Source organism: Salvelinus namaycush, chromosome 13 (genome assembly GCF_016432855.1).
Source record: "Salvelinus namaycush isolate Seneca chromosome 13, SaNama_1.0, whole genome shotgun sequence".
NCBI classification, from domain to species: Eukaryota; Metazoa; Chordata; class Actinopteri; order Salmoniformes; family Salmonidae; genus Salvelinus; species Salvelinus namaycush.
The window spans coordinates 16,874,319-16,892,941 of NC_052319.1; the positions used below are offsets into that span (position 1 = coordinate 16,874,319).

The window sequence follows — 18,623 nt, forward strand, 5'->3', positions numbered from 1 at the left end:
ACTCAGAGAGCAGAGCTTTCAGTGTCACTGCTGTGTTTAACAGAGAGCAGAGCCCCACGGGAGTCAGCCTAATGGCGGTGTGTGTGTGTGTACAGGAGGGCTCTGTAGTTCCTCCTCCCACGTAGGTCAGTGGGAATACATTGGGGCTACATCCTGGACTCCACGTAGGGGGAGGAAAAATAAATACAACCCCAAAAACGCGTCTGGGATCTGAAGCAGGAATGCGGCAGGGCATGGGAATTGCACTCGCCCAAGAGGATACTTTGGCCGGGCTTGAAACGCCAGCTAACCGTCGGGAGAACCCCCCCCCCCCCCCCCTGCCCCCGCCACACAGACAAATCCTCGTCCGCCACTATCGGCCTGCCCAGCGGCACTCGCAAGGAGCTTGAGAAAAAGTGCGTGGGCGAAGACCTCGCTTATATGTGCAGGGTTGCTTGATTTGACTACAGCCCCCCCTCCCTTCATAAACACACATATACACACACTGCGAAACACACACCCCATGTCCCTGCCCTCCTCTGTCCCCTGGGACAGTCTAAAGTACTCTGAGCAGGAAGGCCTACAAACAGGGCTCAGACAGCTGCCCAGCACTCCTGATAATTTATTCCAGAGAGAGAGAGAGAGAGAGCTACAGACAGAGAGAGGAGGGGAACAAGAGGAGAGGCATAGGTGGTGTCTGAGAGTCGGAGGATGACGGTGCATTTGGTCCATCAGTGTTCGAAGAGCACGTGGTTCCCACGGTGGGAAGGTCTACAGAGGTTAGACACTCTGACTAGACTGGGCAGACACTGGCTAGAATGATGAGCCAGGGTCGTGATCTAAGAGACCCAGACCCAGAGATAGCAGTGGCCGCTCATTAGTTTTGACAGGCCCTGTTAGGATGGATGGAGCGACTACCATAAACAGTGTTTGGTCCATGGGAGAAGACAACACTGTGATGACAAGCTGAACAGCCCCTAAACTACATTCATGTCATGTCACTGACTGACCTTGAGCATCCTGAGAAAGATTCTGGACTTTCATTCAGGCACTAAACGTTAAGAGTGTTTGAACACAAAGGTCCCAAAGCCCTCTAATTGACTGATTGAACCAAGGCCAAGATATCTTCCACTGTAACTCTGAAGAAATCTTTCCGGAAAGACAGCATTCTCTTCTAATTATTTGATTATGAAAATGAAAACTTTAATTAGGATTTGATGTGATGTAATCGAAATAAACAAACAATAAAACAACATCTTAGTTAAACAGGGTGATATGCCAAGGGAGAAATAAAAGCTTTCAGTAACGAAGGGGGAAAACCCAACAAATGAATACTGCCCTGATTATGTGTGAACTAGAAGTTAATTAACAAACTGTTAATTGAAAACAAGGTTTATAATTATTAAAGTACCAGCATAAACATAATTTCACCCCAATATGAATAATGTACAATCAGTTGTTCCTATAAGCGATTCTTCTTCTCTAAGAGTTAATTTCATTATGCTAATAAGGATCTGGTCCTTGTCGAAGGTCCACTTTGATCCAGTCTAATTGTCATGATCATCAAAGACTTAGTCGCCACTTGCCGGGAATAAATTCTATGTTTTTTCCCCCTCTTTCATTCTGACTGATATGCAAATGAGATGGGAGCTAGGTAATTAAAATTGTATGTGTCTCGGTATGTTTAACGGTACGGGGAAATGTTAGTCCAACTGGCTGTGTTCGTTTTCGTTTCAAAGTCTAGCAGCCAGGGAAAACTAAGAGCAGAAATTAAAAAGGCAAAAAGTACACTCAGATGAGTAGAAGATGAAAGTGCAGCAGATCCTTAGCCTCAACGTGCACTGTGAGAGCAGAGGGGTAAGATCTTTTCTTTATTGTAATCTGTTTAAATTTGCCACATTAAACCTTTGTGAGTATCACACCAAAAAACTCCCCCCAGCCAAGATGCAGCCAAGATGTGTGTTTCCTATTTACCCCAAACATGAGACCAGAGCAGTCCAGAGGGAAAAGACAGATCTGAGAGAGGTTGTCCCAGTGTCTCAAAAATACAACAGGGGGCCTATTACATATTTGTACATAAAAACACTGAGAATATTCACATTACACTGTAACAAACATCCTTCCCCCAAGTTTAATTATTCAAAGATGTATTAACTCTAGTAAGCAGTGTGCTGTGTCATACCTGTGAAACCCAAACCTTAACACGGACTCTTTACCCTTACACTAACCCAATTCGAGCTCTACCCCTTACCATTACTCTAACCCAAACCCTGTGTGCATGACTAGTAATGTGTAGTACTAACCCTGTGCTACTGTGTATTTTCTTTGTGGTCTGGGTTTTGGGCAACAGTACTGAGCTGGAATGGTCTTGGACAGCAGGCCTCAGTGTATAATAGTTTTTAAGCTACAGCTGAATAGTATCCTCTCAAGGGAAATTGTGCCCCAATTTCCTAATCTGTATTTGATGCAGCTTGTCTGTCTGATTCTCTTCCAGATCTCTTTAATTTTACCATTTGTTTAAATCACCTCAAACAGCTATTTAACTTTATCTGATGCAGTCTCATTAAAGAAAAATGTCTGGTCATTCCATGTGAACGAGAACAAAAGCGTGGGACACTATTTCTGTCGTCTTGTTCAAAATAAAAGTATTCTACGCTTTCTCCTCCTCTAAGATCTGCTCTTTGACCTCCTTGTGTATCATCTTGTCTCCTATATTAAATATTTATTCAAATATCACTCAGCAACATACTCACTGTGACTCAGCTCTGGCTCGCAACTCTAAGTGCTTCTACAAGCCAAGTTACTGTGGGTGAGTACGTCTGAGAAATATTTGTGATATTGAAGGCCAGCCTACTGTACAATCTGCTGTTAAATAAAGGTTAAATAAAATAAATGTAAAAAAAATGAAGCATACTGTACTATTGCATAATATTGTATCATTTAATTTTCAGCAGATTGATAGACACTCATACTGTACTGTTCAAATGAAGAATGAATTAAAAAAGACAGAAAACGGCACGCTTGCATAAGTTTCCCGTTTCCTGTACAACTTGCTGCATGCCTCTCAGCCGTCCCATGATCCTCCTCTTTGTTTACCCAGGGCACTTGTTTTCATTGTGTGCATGCAGCATCACGCCACGTAGGTGAACGCTGGCAGATTGTGCTTACCTTTTAAGTCCCGCATTAGATGGTGGCGAGAAAAAAAAGCCTCTTACACACCAAAATGAAAATCCTCTGTCTGTTTGAGTGCTTAGGAAGCCGGCCAAATATACTCAGGTATCAGAGCGTTGGCTCAATAACCCCTGCAGGCTATGACGAAACATCATCGCCACCTCTCACATCTCGCTCGCTCTCTCTTCCTCCCTCTAGTAACTCTAGCGGCGCTCCTGGTTTGGACAAACACTCCCTGGCATGTGTGGTAATTAATTAAAGAGATGAATTAGAGCAGGCCGTTTCTAATGCCGACAGGGAGTGTTGATACGGCCTCTGCGAATGGGAAGCTTTGGGCAGAAATGGATCATTCCGGGGGTTTATAAATGTAATGTAGAAGTGAGGATAGGGATAAAGCCTAATTCCCCTCAGCTCATCGGAGCTCTTTTTATCCTCCTGGTACTGTGCTGTTCTCGTATGTCTCCCATGTCTATGCCAAACAACCAACCTTAATGAGGTGAGCTCACATACATACAGTAACTCTGTGCACACTCCACAATAGCTCAACCAACCCTTCACAAACACTACTCTAAGCAGGGCTTGTGTTTAAAAACATGACAATAGATAGATGATGTGTTAAGAGACCTATAAATTAAGGACCTTGGTTATTAAGCCCAACGACATTAGGCTTTACTACGTTAGGCAACGGTGATGCATTAAAAACAGTGAGAGCGCAGGTTAAGTGCTCTGTAATACGCCTGCCTCTCTCTCTACTGAACCCTCAGATAAGCTTGTAACAGATGTGCCGGGTGTTTACTATTGTTTTCTCTATTTGCAATATGATAGATACAAATGTTTCACTCTCTCTTAATAGGCTTTAATATTCCCTTTTGGATTTACCATTTACCCCCTGTCTTAAACCCACTCATTTGACCTCAGTTAGTGTGTGTGTGGTCTTATAGTTGTGAATCTCTATACATTATCCTGGCAAATGTAATGTGTAATGTGGGTTATGGTTAGGGAATGTGGAAACAAAAACATAACTACCTTCTGAACAGGCCTACAGTACCTTTTAAGGTTTTGCGTGGTAAAATATAGGCTTGGGCAATGTACCATATATACCGGGTATTTCAAAATACCCACAGTATGATTTTCAATACTGTCAAGACAATGTTTTGCTGGTTTTTCATACATTTGAATATTTGTTATTTTTAAATAAATACTTGCAGTCAACTTGTGCACTAAGTTAATAGATAAAGTAAATCACTTTCTTCATTTTGCCTGTTGCATTATTTTTTCATTGTGAAGCCATTCCCCAAAGCAGCTGATTGAGCCAGTCACATGGTGTTTGTATACAAAGAGCACACAGAGCAAATGGAAGCTTCGAGCAGGGCAAGATAGCTGATCAAGTTACACTGGAAATGCACTACTATGGAGGAAAACCGGGTTGTGTCATCAATGACTTGAGGCCTATTGGTTAGCTTAGCAACGACCACAAAGGGTAAAGAAAGCTTCAGAACATTCAAAAAATGTGTTTTGCTTGATATTAACATGCTATATTTTGGGGTTAAAATCGTATTTCATGTCATCTTGACTGTCTGTATAATAGATCCTTTACTACAGCACTGAAAATGTACAACTTTGACTTGAAGAATATCTCTTCTGTACTATAAACATTTAGCTAGCTAGCTGCCCATTGGCAGCTGGTTAGATGGGCAGCTAGGAAGGTTGGAACGGCATAGCTAGCTAGCTAACATTACAGATCGACAAACAAGGCAAAAAGTATAATACAGGCTAAATAAAGCTAGCTTGAAATCTTAGATGGATTATGAAACTAATACGTAATTGGAAAATAGTTAGCTAACTAGCTAGCTTTCAGTCTTTAGGTTGCTTGAAAGTTGTCAAGTTCAAAATGATCAACAGCTTAGCAGCTTGATCACTCACTTTTGGCTGTGCAGTCCATCCCAACCGTAAAACACATGTTTAGGTTATTCAAACCTACTGTCGGTTACACAGAAGTAACATTTTTGTGAAAGTTGTCACTTCAAGGTTTAACCTCTGGGGGGAATGATATTAACAATTGTGATTTCCGTTGTGAGAAGGAAGGAAGCAAAGTCTCCTCCCTCACAAAAGGAAACTCTCAGCCAAATCCCTCCCTTCCGCTAATTTCACCTGTGTTCATGATCCGTGTAGACACACGCACAAAGCAGTAAACATGGAAGAAGTGAATGAGGATGTTTTCAACACAGCTATTTCGAAACATAGCAGTGTCCATTCCATTTTATCGTTTAATCCACTGCAACAGTTGTGCTTCAAAAATGTTGACTGACAAAGGGGACTTTTTGAATGCTTGCCAACTGGCTGTGGCAAAAGTTTAATATATCAAGCGATGTATGGAGAAAAGTTATTCAAACAACCGTGTTCATCGGTTGATAGGACTGGCAGGGGATGAAGTGCACACCGTTGTCTACATTTCAGATGAACTCCTGTCTAGCCATTGCTATTGCAGCTAACTAACTAGCTGAGTTGAGTTCAACATAGCTAGCTAGCTAAGTGGACTGTAGCTAGGTTTCTAGAAAAGAACAACTAGCTATATAATTGCTAGCAACATTTTAAAGACTAGTTACTGACTACTGAACACTTTTTGTCAAACTACTTTGTTTCCCTGCCTGTTTATTGATGCATTGGAGACTGAAACAGTTAAATATAGCTAAATGCCTCTCCTGATTTTACTGCAAATAGGCTGTGTTGTTTTGATATAATTTGTGCACATTAGTTAGCTAAATTACTGACTGACTAGGCTTATTCTTATTCATGTTTTTGTTGTTGTTGTTGCATTTCAGAAAGCAGCTGACAGACCAGGGCCCATAGCAGTGCTGATTTAGGATCAGTTTAGCCTTATAGATCACAATGAATATGATTACAATGACAAGGGGGAGCTGGTCCTAGATCGCTATTCCTACTCTGAAGCCGCTTTGTGAATACGGGCCCTGGAAGAAAGCTGTTGCCCAATTCCTTGCACAGCAGTCGTTTCACCACAGGACCCTAGAGGTATTACAGTCAATGCTTATGAACTGAGTATAAGTGAATTTCCATATATCAACGACACTTACAAATAGGTTGAATTGTTCAGCAACATGTGCAGTAAATGCTAACATGGCTTTGGTGATGAAAGGTACATAATGCATTTATTGTCATCTCCCTATCAGGCCACTGCGTGCTGTGACATGGGCCTGGATGATGACAAATGTTCTTCAAGCTGCCTGATTGAATACTGGGGCGTTCAGTGCTACTGGAAACAAGTTCCTTACCAGGAAGCACAGCAACAGTCTCTCTCACAGCCATTCTGTCAACATGTATTGAATGTAACCACTCAAATTTATATGAATGACTACTGGCGAAAGCACTGACTTATATTTACTTTGTCTATTTGAACCATTCTTCAATCTTGACTGAGATACATATTTTAGTTCACACGCCTTTGTGACGTGTCTGATAAACATGAATAAAAATCTATTCACCCTTGCACTGATTTTAGAACTTTTGAATCATAAGCTGTAAGTGTTGTCTTGATGTTGAAATTACCACAGAAATACAAAAGATGTCATAAAAAGTGAAGACCAACGTGCCAAACATGCTATGAAAAAGTTATTGTCTTGTAATTAACAAACTGAAAAAGTAAAATGACATGTTTATACAAAACTTTCTTGCATTTGGCCATCCCCAAAATGTGGCCATTGAAAGGGTTAGTTAGATAGTTACATCCTCAGGGAACTGTCTGCGGATAGCTGAAAACAGGGTGGCAGGTTTTTTGATGTGCTGCTCTAGAGTTCCATAACCCAGAAGACTCAACTGGGGATAGGGGGATGGACACATGTTCATTTTTATAAAAGTCTGGAAGACTTTTACAGGGAGGAGATAGATGCCACCTTTCTACAAGGCAGGACATTTATCTGCATCCAAGTTCAGGCTTGCTACAAGCAGGAACATAGAGCACTCCGTGTCCTTCTTAAAACAATTCCATATAGCTTAGTAGTAACCCCCCTCCCTCCTCCCCCGGCTTAGACAGTGTTAGACTTTTATGGGCTAATGTGAAACATGGCATTTCATGAAAATATACATGTAGAACGAACAGTCCGTCTTTAGTTTTTCCCCAGGGGTACAATAACTACTGCTCACAGGGCTTGAAATCCCTTCCCCGGTTTAACCCTTTGACACATAAGAACACACATTGTGATCATTATACAATGGTCCCTGCAGCGTACGCTCAAACCGGTATGATTAGAACACTTATTTAGAACGTCCAGATACGATCGATGCAACAGTCAGCTTTTGAGCTGGCCACACTGTTTTTTAAAATAAATATTTTGCACAAACACAGTCTTTGTAATGTTATTTTCCCATAATATGAATTAGCTAATAGCAATTACTATTTACAATTCAACACATTACAGGCAATGTTCCCTCAAATTCTTTATGGCACATGGCAAATTTCAGGTCTGCTGAGCACAAATTCTGTGCAACTTCCAGCATGTGTTTACTGTGAACATTGAGACTGTACCCACTTTAAATTATAGTTTCAGACAGTGGTCAAGTAGGCTCCTTTGGCTATTTGATCATAAGTTGGCCTACGAGAGTGGCCTACTATCAAAAACAATGGAGAAAATGCATCCAATAACATTTTAACATGGACATAGCTGTTCTATCATTCAGCCTACAGTAGCAGCCAATGTATGGTGTTCAATGTAGGCCTACATTCCATGAGACTTTTGAAAAAAACATGCAGGGCTTGACATTAACTACAAGATCGGTGTCCCCACCACAGGACGGTTGAGCTAACTTGGGCTAATATGATTAGCATGAGGTTGTAAGTAACAAGAACATTTCCCAGGACATAGACATGTCTGATATGGGCATAAAGCTTAAAATCTTGTTAATCTAACTGCACTGTCCAATTTACAGTAGCTATTACAGTGAATGAATACCATGCTATTGGTTGAGGAAAGTGCACAGTTATGAACTTGAAAATGTATTAATAAACCAATTAGGCACATTTGGGCAGTCCTGATTTGTCCAAATAATAAATTAAGAAAATCCAAAACCAGGAACTACTACTGCTCATAATCTCATAATTCTACGTGAGCCTTGACAGATTCAAATCAAATCAAATTTGATTTGTCACACGCGTCGAATACAACAAGTGTAGACCTTACCATTAAATGCTTACTTACAAGCCCTTAACTAACAATGCAGTTCAAGAAATAAAGATAAGAAAATATTTACTAAATAAACTAAAGTAAAAAAATGAAATAAAATGTAAAACATTAATATAACAATAACGAGGCTATAAAGAGGGGGTACCGGTACTGAGTCAATGTGCGGGGGTAGGTTAGTTGAGGTAATTTGTAGTGACTGCATAGATAATAAACAGCGAGTAGCAGCAGTGTAAAAACACGGGGTGGGGGTCAATGTAAATAGTCCGGGTGGCTATTTTATTAATTGTTCTGCAGTCTTATTGCATGGGGGAGAAGCTGTTAAGAAGCCTTTTGGAGATAGACTTGAGCGCTCGGGGACCGCTTGCCGTGCGATAGCAGAGAGAACAGTTCATGACTTGGGTGACTGGAGTCTTTGACACATTTTTGGGCCTTCTTCTGACACAGCCTAGTATTTAGGTCCTGGATGGCAGGAAGCTTTGCCCCAGTGATGTACTGAACCATACGCACTACCCTCTGTAGCGCCTTATGGTAAGATGCCGAGCAGGTGCCAGACCAGGTGGTGATGCAACCTGTCAGGATGCTGTCGATGGTGCAGCTGTATAACTTTTTGAGGATCTGGGGACCCATGGAAAATATTTTCAGTCTCCTGTGGGGGAAAAGGTGTTGTCGTGCCCTCTTCACGACTGTCTTGGTGTGTTTGGACCATGATAGTTTGTTGGTGATGTGGACACCAAGGAACTTGAAACTCTCGACCTACTCCACTACAGCCCCTTCGATGTGAATGGTGGCGTGTTCGGCCCTCCTCTTCCTATAGTCCATGATCAGCTCCTTTGTCTTGCTCATGTTGAGGGAGAGGTTGTTGTCCTGACACCACACTGCCAGGTCTTTGACCTCCTCCCTATAGGCTGTATCATCGTTGTCTATGATCAGGCCTACCACTGTTGTGTCGTCAGCAAACTTAATGATGGTGTTGGAGGCGTGCTTGGCCACGCAGTCATGGGTGAACAGGGAGTACAGGAGGGGACTAAGCCCTGAGGTTTCCCAGTGTTGAGGATCAGCGTGGCAGATTTCTTGTTGCATACCCTTATCAACTGGGGGCGGCACGTCAGGAAGTCAAGGATCCAGTTGCAGAGGGAGGTGTTTAGTCCCAGGGCCCTTAGCTTAGTGATGAGTTTTGTGGGCACTATTGTGTTAAATGCTGAGCTGTAGTCAATGAACAGCATTCTCACATTGGTGTTCGATTTGTCCAGTTGGGAAACGGCAGTGCGGAGTGTAATTGAGATTGCATCATCTGTGGATCTGTTGGGGTGGTATGCGAGAGTGGGTTTAGGGTTTCCTGGATGATGGTTCCTGGATGATGTGAGCTATGACCAGCCTTTCAAAGAACTTCATGGCTACCGACGTGAGGGCTACAGGAAGGTAGTCATTCAGGCAGGTTACCTTCACTTTCTTGGGCACAAGGACTATAGTCGTCTGCTTGAAACATGTAGGTATTACAGACTCGGTCAGCGAGAGGTTGAAAATGTCAGTGAAAACACTTGCCAGTTGGTCCGCGCATGCTCTGAGTACATGTCGTGGTAATCCGTCTAACCACGCAGCCTTGTGAACGTTGACCTGTTTAAAGGTCTTGCTCACATCGGTGATCACACAGTCATCTGGAACAGCTGGTGCACAAATGCATGCTTCAGTGTTGCTTGCCTTGAAGAGAGCATAAAAGGCATTTAGCTCATCTGGAAGGCTCGTGTCACTAGGCAGCTCGCGGCTGGGTTTCCCTTTGTAGTCTGTAATAGTTTACAAACCCTGCCACAGAGCGTCAGAACCTGTGTAGTAGGATTCAATCTTAGTCCTGTATTGATGCTTTGCCTGTTTGATGGTTCGTCTGAGGGCGTAGCGGGATTTCTTATAAGCATCCGGATTAGTGTCCCGCTCCTTGAAAGCGGCAGCTCTAGCCTTTAGCTCAATGCGGATATTGCCTGTAATGCATGGCTTATGGTTGGGATATGTACGTACGGTCACTGTGTGGACGACGTCGTCGATGCACTTATTGATGATGCCGGTGACTGAGGTGGTATACCCCTCAATGCCATTGGATGAATCCCGAAACATATTCCAGTCTGTGCTAGCAAAACAGTCCTGTAGCGTAGCATCCGCGTCATCTAGCTCCAAGATGGCGTAGCAGTAGGATGTTTATTAGTCCTGTCCTGTCCCATGTATATATCGTTTTCTTCGTATATATTTAGTATATATTTTTAATCTCAATTTCCATCTACGGACTGAACATACTCTCCTGCAACCCGCCTCACCCAATGTGGTACGGATCTGCTATTTCTTTGCACTTCAGAACCGGAACCCCCATCAGAAGCTAGCCAGCTAACTAGCTACTAGCTAGTAGTCAGTTAGCCACTGCTAGCGGTCTTCACCGTTAACTCGGACATCAGCCAGCCTCAGCCCGCTCAAATCCTGCCAGTCTGCACAGTGCTATATCAACCCAGAGCATATCAGACTGCTTTTCCCTACCACATCTCCGGATTCCTACCGCAAGCTCTGAACCTTTACACCGGATCATCGCAGCTAGCGGTCTTCACCATTCAGAGCATGCGCGGACCAACTGGCAAGTGTTTTCACTGACATTTTCAACCTCTCGCTGACCGAGTCTGTAATACCTACATGTTTCAAGCAGACGACTATAGTCCTTGTGCCCAAGAAAGTGAAGGTAACCTGCCTGAATGACTACCTTCCTGTAGCCCTCACGTCGGTAGCCATGAAGTTCTTTGAAAGGCTGGTCATAGCTCACATCATCCAGGAACCATCATCCAGGAAACCCTAAACCCACTCTCGCATAGCTGCTATCCGAGTGGCTACTCCTGGCTAATATCTCTGTCCCGAAGCAAGCACCAGTTAGCCTGGAGCTAGCCTGGAGCTAGGCCCATCTCCCGGCTAGCCGAAGAGGTCCTTCAGCCAATTCTTGGGCTACAATACCTATTTTGCCAATTGGCCTGGACCCTTTTACTGCCGACACGGAGCCCCGTCTATCCATCACGACTGGTCTACCGACGTAACTGTCCAAGGGGGTCTCAACAGGCTATTCTGTTACGATGTCGCCGAAGAACCATCTACTAGCCCCGGCCCGCTAGCTTTTCTGAATGCTATGTCCCCTGCTCGCCTAGCGTAGTAGTGATACCGAAAGGCACCCTGACTCACCTATTGTTGCTCTTTTGACCCTATGATCACTCGGCTACACAGCTGATGCCCCCTGGACTGTTTCAATAACAAGGTACCTCGTTTTGTTAACCTGTCGGCCCCAGCCTCGAACTCAGGTCCTGTATGTACCTAACTAAACTTCTCTGCCCATTCATTACCATTTCAAATCAAATCAAATCAAATGTATGTATATAGCCCTTCTTACATCAGCTGATATCTCAAAGTGCTGTACAGAAACCCAGCCTAAAACCCCAAACAGCAAGCAATGCAGGTGTAGAAGCACGGTAGGAAAAACTCCCTAGAAAGGCCAAAACCTAGGAAGAAACCTAGAGAGGAACCAGGCTATGAGGGGTGGCCAGTCCTCTCCTGGCTGTGCCGGGTGGAGATTATAACAGAACATGGCCAAGATGTTCAAATGTTCATAAATGACCAGCATGGTCAAATAATAATTATCACAGTAGTTGTCGAGGGTGCAGCAAGTCAGCACCTCAGGAGTAAATGTCAGTTGGCTTTTCATAGCCGATCATTAAGAGTATCTCTACCGCTCCTGCTGTCTCTAGAGAGTTGAAAACAGCAGGTCTGGGACAGGTAGCACGAACAGGTCAGGGTTCCATAGCCGCAGGCAGAACAGTTGAAACTGGAGCAGCAGCACGGCCAGGTGGACTGGGGACAGCAAGGAGTCATCATGCCAGGTAGTCCTGAGAAAGAAAGAGAGAATTAGAGAGAGCATACTTAAATTCACAGGAGGAGAAGTACTCCAGATATAACAAACTGACCCTAGCCCCCCAACACATAAACTACTGCAGCCTAAATACTGTAGGCTGAGACAGGAGGGGTCAGGAGACACTGTGGCCCCATCCGATGATACCCCCAGACAGGGCCAAACAGGAAGGATATAACCCCACCCACTTTGCCAAAGCACAGCCCCCACACCACTACATTTACATTTAAGTCATTTAGCAGACGCTCTTATCCAGAGCGACTTACAAATTGGAAAGTTCATACATATTCATCCTGGTCCCCACGTGGGAATTGAACCCTGGTCCCCCCGTGGGAATTGAACCCACAACCCTGGCGTTGCAAGCGCCATGCTCTACCAACTGAGCCACACGGGACCACAAGATATCCCACTAGAGGGATATCTTCATCCACCAACTTACCATTCTGAGACAAGGCCGAGTATAGCCCACAAAGATCTCCGCCACGGCACAACCCAAGGGGGGGCGCCAACCCAGACAGGAAGAGCACGTCAGTGACTCAACCCACTCAAGTGACGCACCCCTCCTAGGGACCGGCCAGGCAGAAACAGCAAGGGCGGTTCGTTGCTCCAGAGCCTTTCCGTTCACCTTCACACTCCTGGGCCAGACTACACTCAATCATATGACCCACTGAAGAGATGAGTCTTCAGTAAAGACTTAAAAGTTGAGACCGAGTCTGCGTCTCTCACATGGGTAGGCAGACCATTCCATAAAAAAGTAATTGCTAGGTAAAGCCCCGCCTTTGCTTTATCTTGGCCAGGTCGCAGTTGTTAATGAGAACTTGTTCTCAACTGGCCTACCTGGTTAAATAAAGTGAAATAAATAAAATAAAAATAAAAAGTATGACCACTTCCGTATTGAGCGAATCACTGGTACTTCCTGCTTTAGTTTTTGCTTGTAAGCAGGAATCAGGAGAATAGAAATATGGTCAGATTTGCCAAATTGAGGGCGAGGGAGAGCTTTTTATGTGTCTCTGTGTGTGGAGTAAAGGTGCTCTAGATTTTTTTTCCTTCTGGTTTCACATGTGACATGCTGGTAGAAATTAGGTAAATGGATTTAAGGTTGCCTGTATTAAAGTGCCCGGCCACTAGGAGCACCGCTTCTGGATGAGTATTTTCTTGTTTGCTTATGGCCTCATACAGCTTGTTGAGTGTGGTCTTAGTGCCAGCATCGTTTTGTGGTGATAAATAGACGGCTATGAAAAATATAGATGAAAACTCTTTTGGTAGATAGTGTGATCTACAGCTTATCATGAGGTACTCTACCTCAGGCGAACAATACCTCAAGACTTCCTTAATATTAGACATCACGCACCAGCTGTTATTGACAAAATGACACCCACCCCACCCCTCGTCTTACCAGACGTAGCTGTTCTGTCCTGCCGATGCACGGAAAACCCAGCCAACTGTATATTATCCAAGTCATCGTTCAGCCATGACTCGGTGAAACACAAGATATTTTAGTTTTTAATGTCCCGTTGGTTGGATAGTCTTGAACAGAGATCATCCAGTTTATTCTCCAGTGATTGCACGTTGTCCAATAAAATGGATGGTAGAGGCGGATTACCCACTCACCGACGAATTCTCACACGGCACCCTGATCTTCGCCCCCTGTATTTCCATATTTTCTTCACGCGAATGATGGGCATTTGGACCTAGTCTCGGAGAAGTAGTATATACTTCGCGTCGGACTCATTAAAGAAAAGATCTTCATCCAGTTCAAGGTTAGTAATCGCTGTTCTGATATCAGATGCTGTTTTTGGTCACTCTTTACAATTGAATCTGTCCTTGAGAGATTATTCAAACCTGATCTGTCATTGACGACAACTAGCTGGCTCAGTTCTTTGGCTTGTACAAAGTGGTGATGTCGTTTTCACGTCAATATTTTTTATTTATGCTGATGAAGATTGACACTGCTTCTGCCTTGCCTCATGCTAGCTGATTTTTAGTTTAGCTATCTCAAATAAATTACAAAGATGCAAATTATTATTTTTTATGTTTGGAAAGAAATAACGTCTCGTCTCCTGAGTGGTGCAGCGGTCTAAGGCACTGCATCACAGTGTTGCGGCATCAGTAAATCCTGGGGTTCGGTCCCATAGGGCGGCACACAATTGGCCCAGCGTCATCTGGGTTAGGGGAGGGTTTGGCCGGGGGGGCTTTACTTAGCTCATCGCGCTCTAGCACCTCCTTGTGGTGGGCCGGGCGCCTGCAATCTGACTCTGGTCGTCAGTTGAACTGTGTCGTTCATTTACATTGGTGCAGCTGGCTTCCCGGTTAAGCGAGCGGGTGTTAAGAAGCACGGCTTGGTGGGTCATGTTTTGGAGGACGCATGACTTGACTTTCGCCTCTCCCGAGACAAGATCGTAATTGAATCGCAATTGAATATCACAAAATTGGGGAGAAAAAGGGGGTAAAATTACATTAAAAAAATAAGAAATAGCGCCCCTTATGTGTATTGGAGGTAATACCGTACAGGAACAGTATGGATAGTTCTGGATACCACCCAACCCTAAAACAGTAGCTTTAAATCTGCTTAAATGCATAAAGTGAGGAGGTTGCACCATAATAGCCCCAACAGTATCAACATGACACAAATACCATCACATTAGTTTAACCTTCTTGCTTAAAGGGACATTTCACTTCATATTCATCCTCTTAAGCACCACCCTAACATCAACATATATGACAATGGCGCGTTTTGTGGAAAACATAGAGGGAGTAGGTGTTTCCAATCACATCATCAGTGTGCATCATGTGATTTTAACCAATTATGAGTAGGCATTGCCTACTAATTGCCTACCAATTGTTTGATGATGTCATTCCTTTATCTTTTTTACTACAAAACATAGAAACGTGTCATTTTCACATATTTTGATGTTGGGGTGGTGCTGGAGATTATGAATATTTTGAAATGTCCCTTTAACTTGGACCATTTGCAGGAGATGTAGTAAAATCTCCTTTCCTGTCTCTGATAGCATTCTCTGGCATACTTTGGAAGGAGGGCCCCTCCAGTCAAGTCCTGTGGTTTCTCATGCGATATGAAAGCATTACCTGTGTCACAACCCTTCTCAAGCCCATTCTCTCTCACACAATTTGATTAATGCACAATGATACAGTGTCTTAGATTAGAGAAAAAATATCTAATTTCAATAAAAACATCTGCGAGTCTGTCGCCCAGAAAGTAACGGCGCCACTTAACTCTCAGTTGATGAGAAACGTTCTCTGTTAACATATTTATTGAATTTGTTAAGGGTATTAGCTATGTCCACATTACTTTTTCACAAAGTTATCCTCTAACGCACTGGCTTTTAAACATTCTTTGGATGAATTGTGTTCTTTAGAACAGATGTAGGCCTATGTTCCTCAAATTTGTTTGAGAATAAGGGAAGTCTATATCACCAAACATTACAGATTTTTTTTCACAGGAAATGGCATATGGAACACTTCCTCCATCAACTTTCACTCACATTTGGGCAGAAACCTCATGCTTTTCACTGCAAAAACAACAGGGTCTCAGGTGTACGTCTGTATTTGGTGGGAAAAGAGGATGAAGGGGGATCATTTCCCCTCCAACCCCTTCACACACACACACACACACTTGCAGATTTACCAACCCCTGTAGGACCCCCTACTGACAGACGACGTTGAGGGTTCAAGTCGCTAATGGTAGACAGGCCGCCACTTTGTACCAATTACAGTCTGACTGTTTGACCCCCAGCGTTTCATACAAAGAGGACCGCCACTTCCAACTAATTCTTTGTCTCACATACATGTTCACAAAGTTTTCCTCTTTGAGCCAAAGAAAACTGATGAGGTCAATCCATAGTACATAATGGCTTAACTAAAGCTTGGCATTAAGAGTTAGCAATGTGCATGTTGTTTGTTTGTGATTATTATGCATTATTACCATTAGATTAATACAAAATTAGTATGAACTTTACAGGAATCTACAGTACAGATGTATGATCTTAATTTGATCTTAATTTTTTGATGAGAATTTTCCTGCACAGCAGGACATGCAAACTTGTAGTGCATTCCAAGTATAAAAAGGCTTCTAAAGTTTGTAATTTCCACTTTAAAATGTCAAACTTAATTTGCCCTAATGTAAAATGTATCAACCCCTACAAAAAATTTATATTAATTATAATCCAGAAAATACTACACATTTCCTGTTGCTGCAGAATATTTGTCCTGCTTTAGCAAACTGGCTCAAATTATGATCCTAAATCTGTACATGTTTGTACAGTACTGTGTACCCTACATAGCTGCTGCAATTACAACAAATGCTGTTGAGGGTATGAACAACAGTTACATGACTAATTTGACTGCTTGGATCTTCCCAACCGTCCCCTCTCGCTAAAAGAGATAAACTGGTTGTGGTGTTTTTTTTTACCCCAGGCCACAACCCCTCTCCCACAGAACCTAGTGCTACATCCGGTGTTGGACAGGAATCTGACTAATGTTTATGTGGATTAATGTCCTGCATTTACAGACCCATTATCTGAAACAAAATGTCTCCCCCTCAACAGTTTTTCATTCTAAATTACGTTATCCCATGTCTGCTCCCACTCCGATGGCTTAACAGCACTTAAGGTGTCTGTAGTGTTGCTCCTCACTGTTCTGAGGGAAACAGACAAAGACCAGCGACATGACACAGCCTAATGGCTCACCCCTTTACTTTATCACTAGAACCAAGGGAAGAAACAGGCCGGTGTTTACATAACAACCAAGAGTTCGCTGAGCCTGATGAGTGTTTGGAGAGCTCTGATTGGCTCCCTTCCCCTGTCACTTTCTCGAATGACCAGTGAGTTATATTCAACTCGCACCCCGCCCGCCCTCACTATCATTAGTGATAATTACCTTGTAAAAAACGACACACACTCTGCCTCCCTTCTGGAATCATCCGACCAGTCTTTTTCTCCCTCTTTCTTTCTTTCTTTAGTTCTTCCACTCGTAGTTTCCTGTTACCGGCTGCATGAACTCCTCAGAATGTCTCTCGCTTTATCTGGGCCCCTGAGAAAGCATGTGCAAACTCTATCTGTCCCACACACACACACACACTGTCCTCACTGTGCATTCTGCACATATGTTTATCCTCAATACAATAGGTCAAAGGTCGAAGATGACCAGATGTAAAAATCCCATAAATAGATTTTGTGAAAAGTAAATTCGATGTAATATCTCTTCCACCTCATCCTCTCCTCCCTGCACAAATAGGACATACTCTAGCCCTTCAACACTCTACCCCTGCCCCCTGCTGCCACAGTCAAGGCATCTCAACCATTTCATTTTACATCTCTACAGTCTGGGGGGAGTATACATCAACATACCCACCCATAGATCAACAGTCAAACACAGCCATCTCTCACAGAGGGAGGCTGGAGATGGTCAGCTTAGCTGCGGTGGACATCTTGAGTCTGCCACTCTGATTTGACTGGACCAAATGACTGATTTAGACACAGCTTACCCCCAGCCCATTGGTCCCAGATGATCCTGTCAGCAGACCATAAATCTGGCTGTCAAAATGCGGTCTGACCCCTGTCATGTGGAGACACGTGGGGCTGACCCTGGGGATCCACACATACCATACAGCCACTTTACTTCACACTGTTACAGTAGTTAGACTGCTGGGTAAGCAGAGAGGAGGAGAAGAAGAGAGGAGGGGAGAGGAGAGTAGAGGAGAGTAGAGGAGAGAAGAGGAGGGGAGAGACTTCAGTATAACGGTATAACACATCCTGGCCATCACGCATGGAAGAAAATGCAATGCAGAGAGCTCTGCAACAAGGAGTCATTCAAAGAAACTGACATCTGAGAAAGGGATGCTATCGTCGGAGATGTAAAAGAAATGTAGGGAAGTTGGAAATATTATGATTGGACACAGACAAATAAAATAACACTGACGAGAGGATGCTGAAACTGTCACGTAACAAGAAAGAAGAACCATTGATATGGCAATATGTCAAGTATGTGAGCAAAGATGCATGTGTCCCAATGACATTGAGAGTCTCACCGGTTGAGGGAAGTAAATTATTTGTCTCTATCAGGAGTGTGCTACAAAACCTGGAAATGGAGAAATAGAAAACACGAATACTAACACACACCTTGGCTTGGATAACGTCATTACCTCATCTTCTCTAATACAATAGAGTGCAGGAGGAGAGGACAAAAAGAACGGATGCTTCACTGGACACTCACTTTCAAAACACAGTTACACCACTTTGTACATTCATGTTTACTTTTAGGCTCTTGCCAAGACACTATTGTTGGCCTCTCCTGGAATGAGTGCTCCGATAAAGCTTCTCATCTATGAACTCCAAATT

General features: G+C 43.4%; 1 long non-coding RNA gene across 1 annotated transcript; it reads left to right on the plus strand.

Moving 5' to 3' along the window:
- Nucleotides 1–4,527: 4,527 nt before the first annotated feature.
- On the plus strand, nt 4,528–6,645 carry LOC120057898. The gene is made up of 3 exons (XR_005477970.1): nt 4,528–4,630; nt 5,973–6,180; nt 6,339–6,645. It is a non-coding gene; the product is annotated as an uncharacterized LOC120057898 (long non-coding RNA).
- The last annotated feature ends 11,978 nt before the right edge of the window (nt 6,646–18,623 follow it).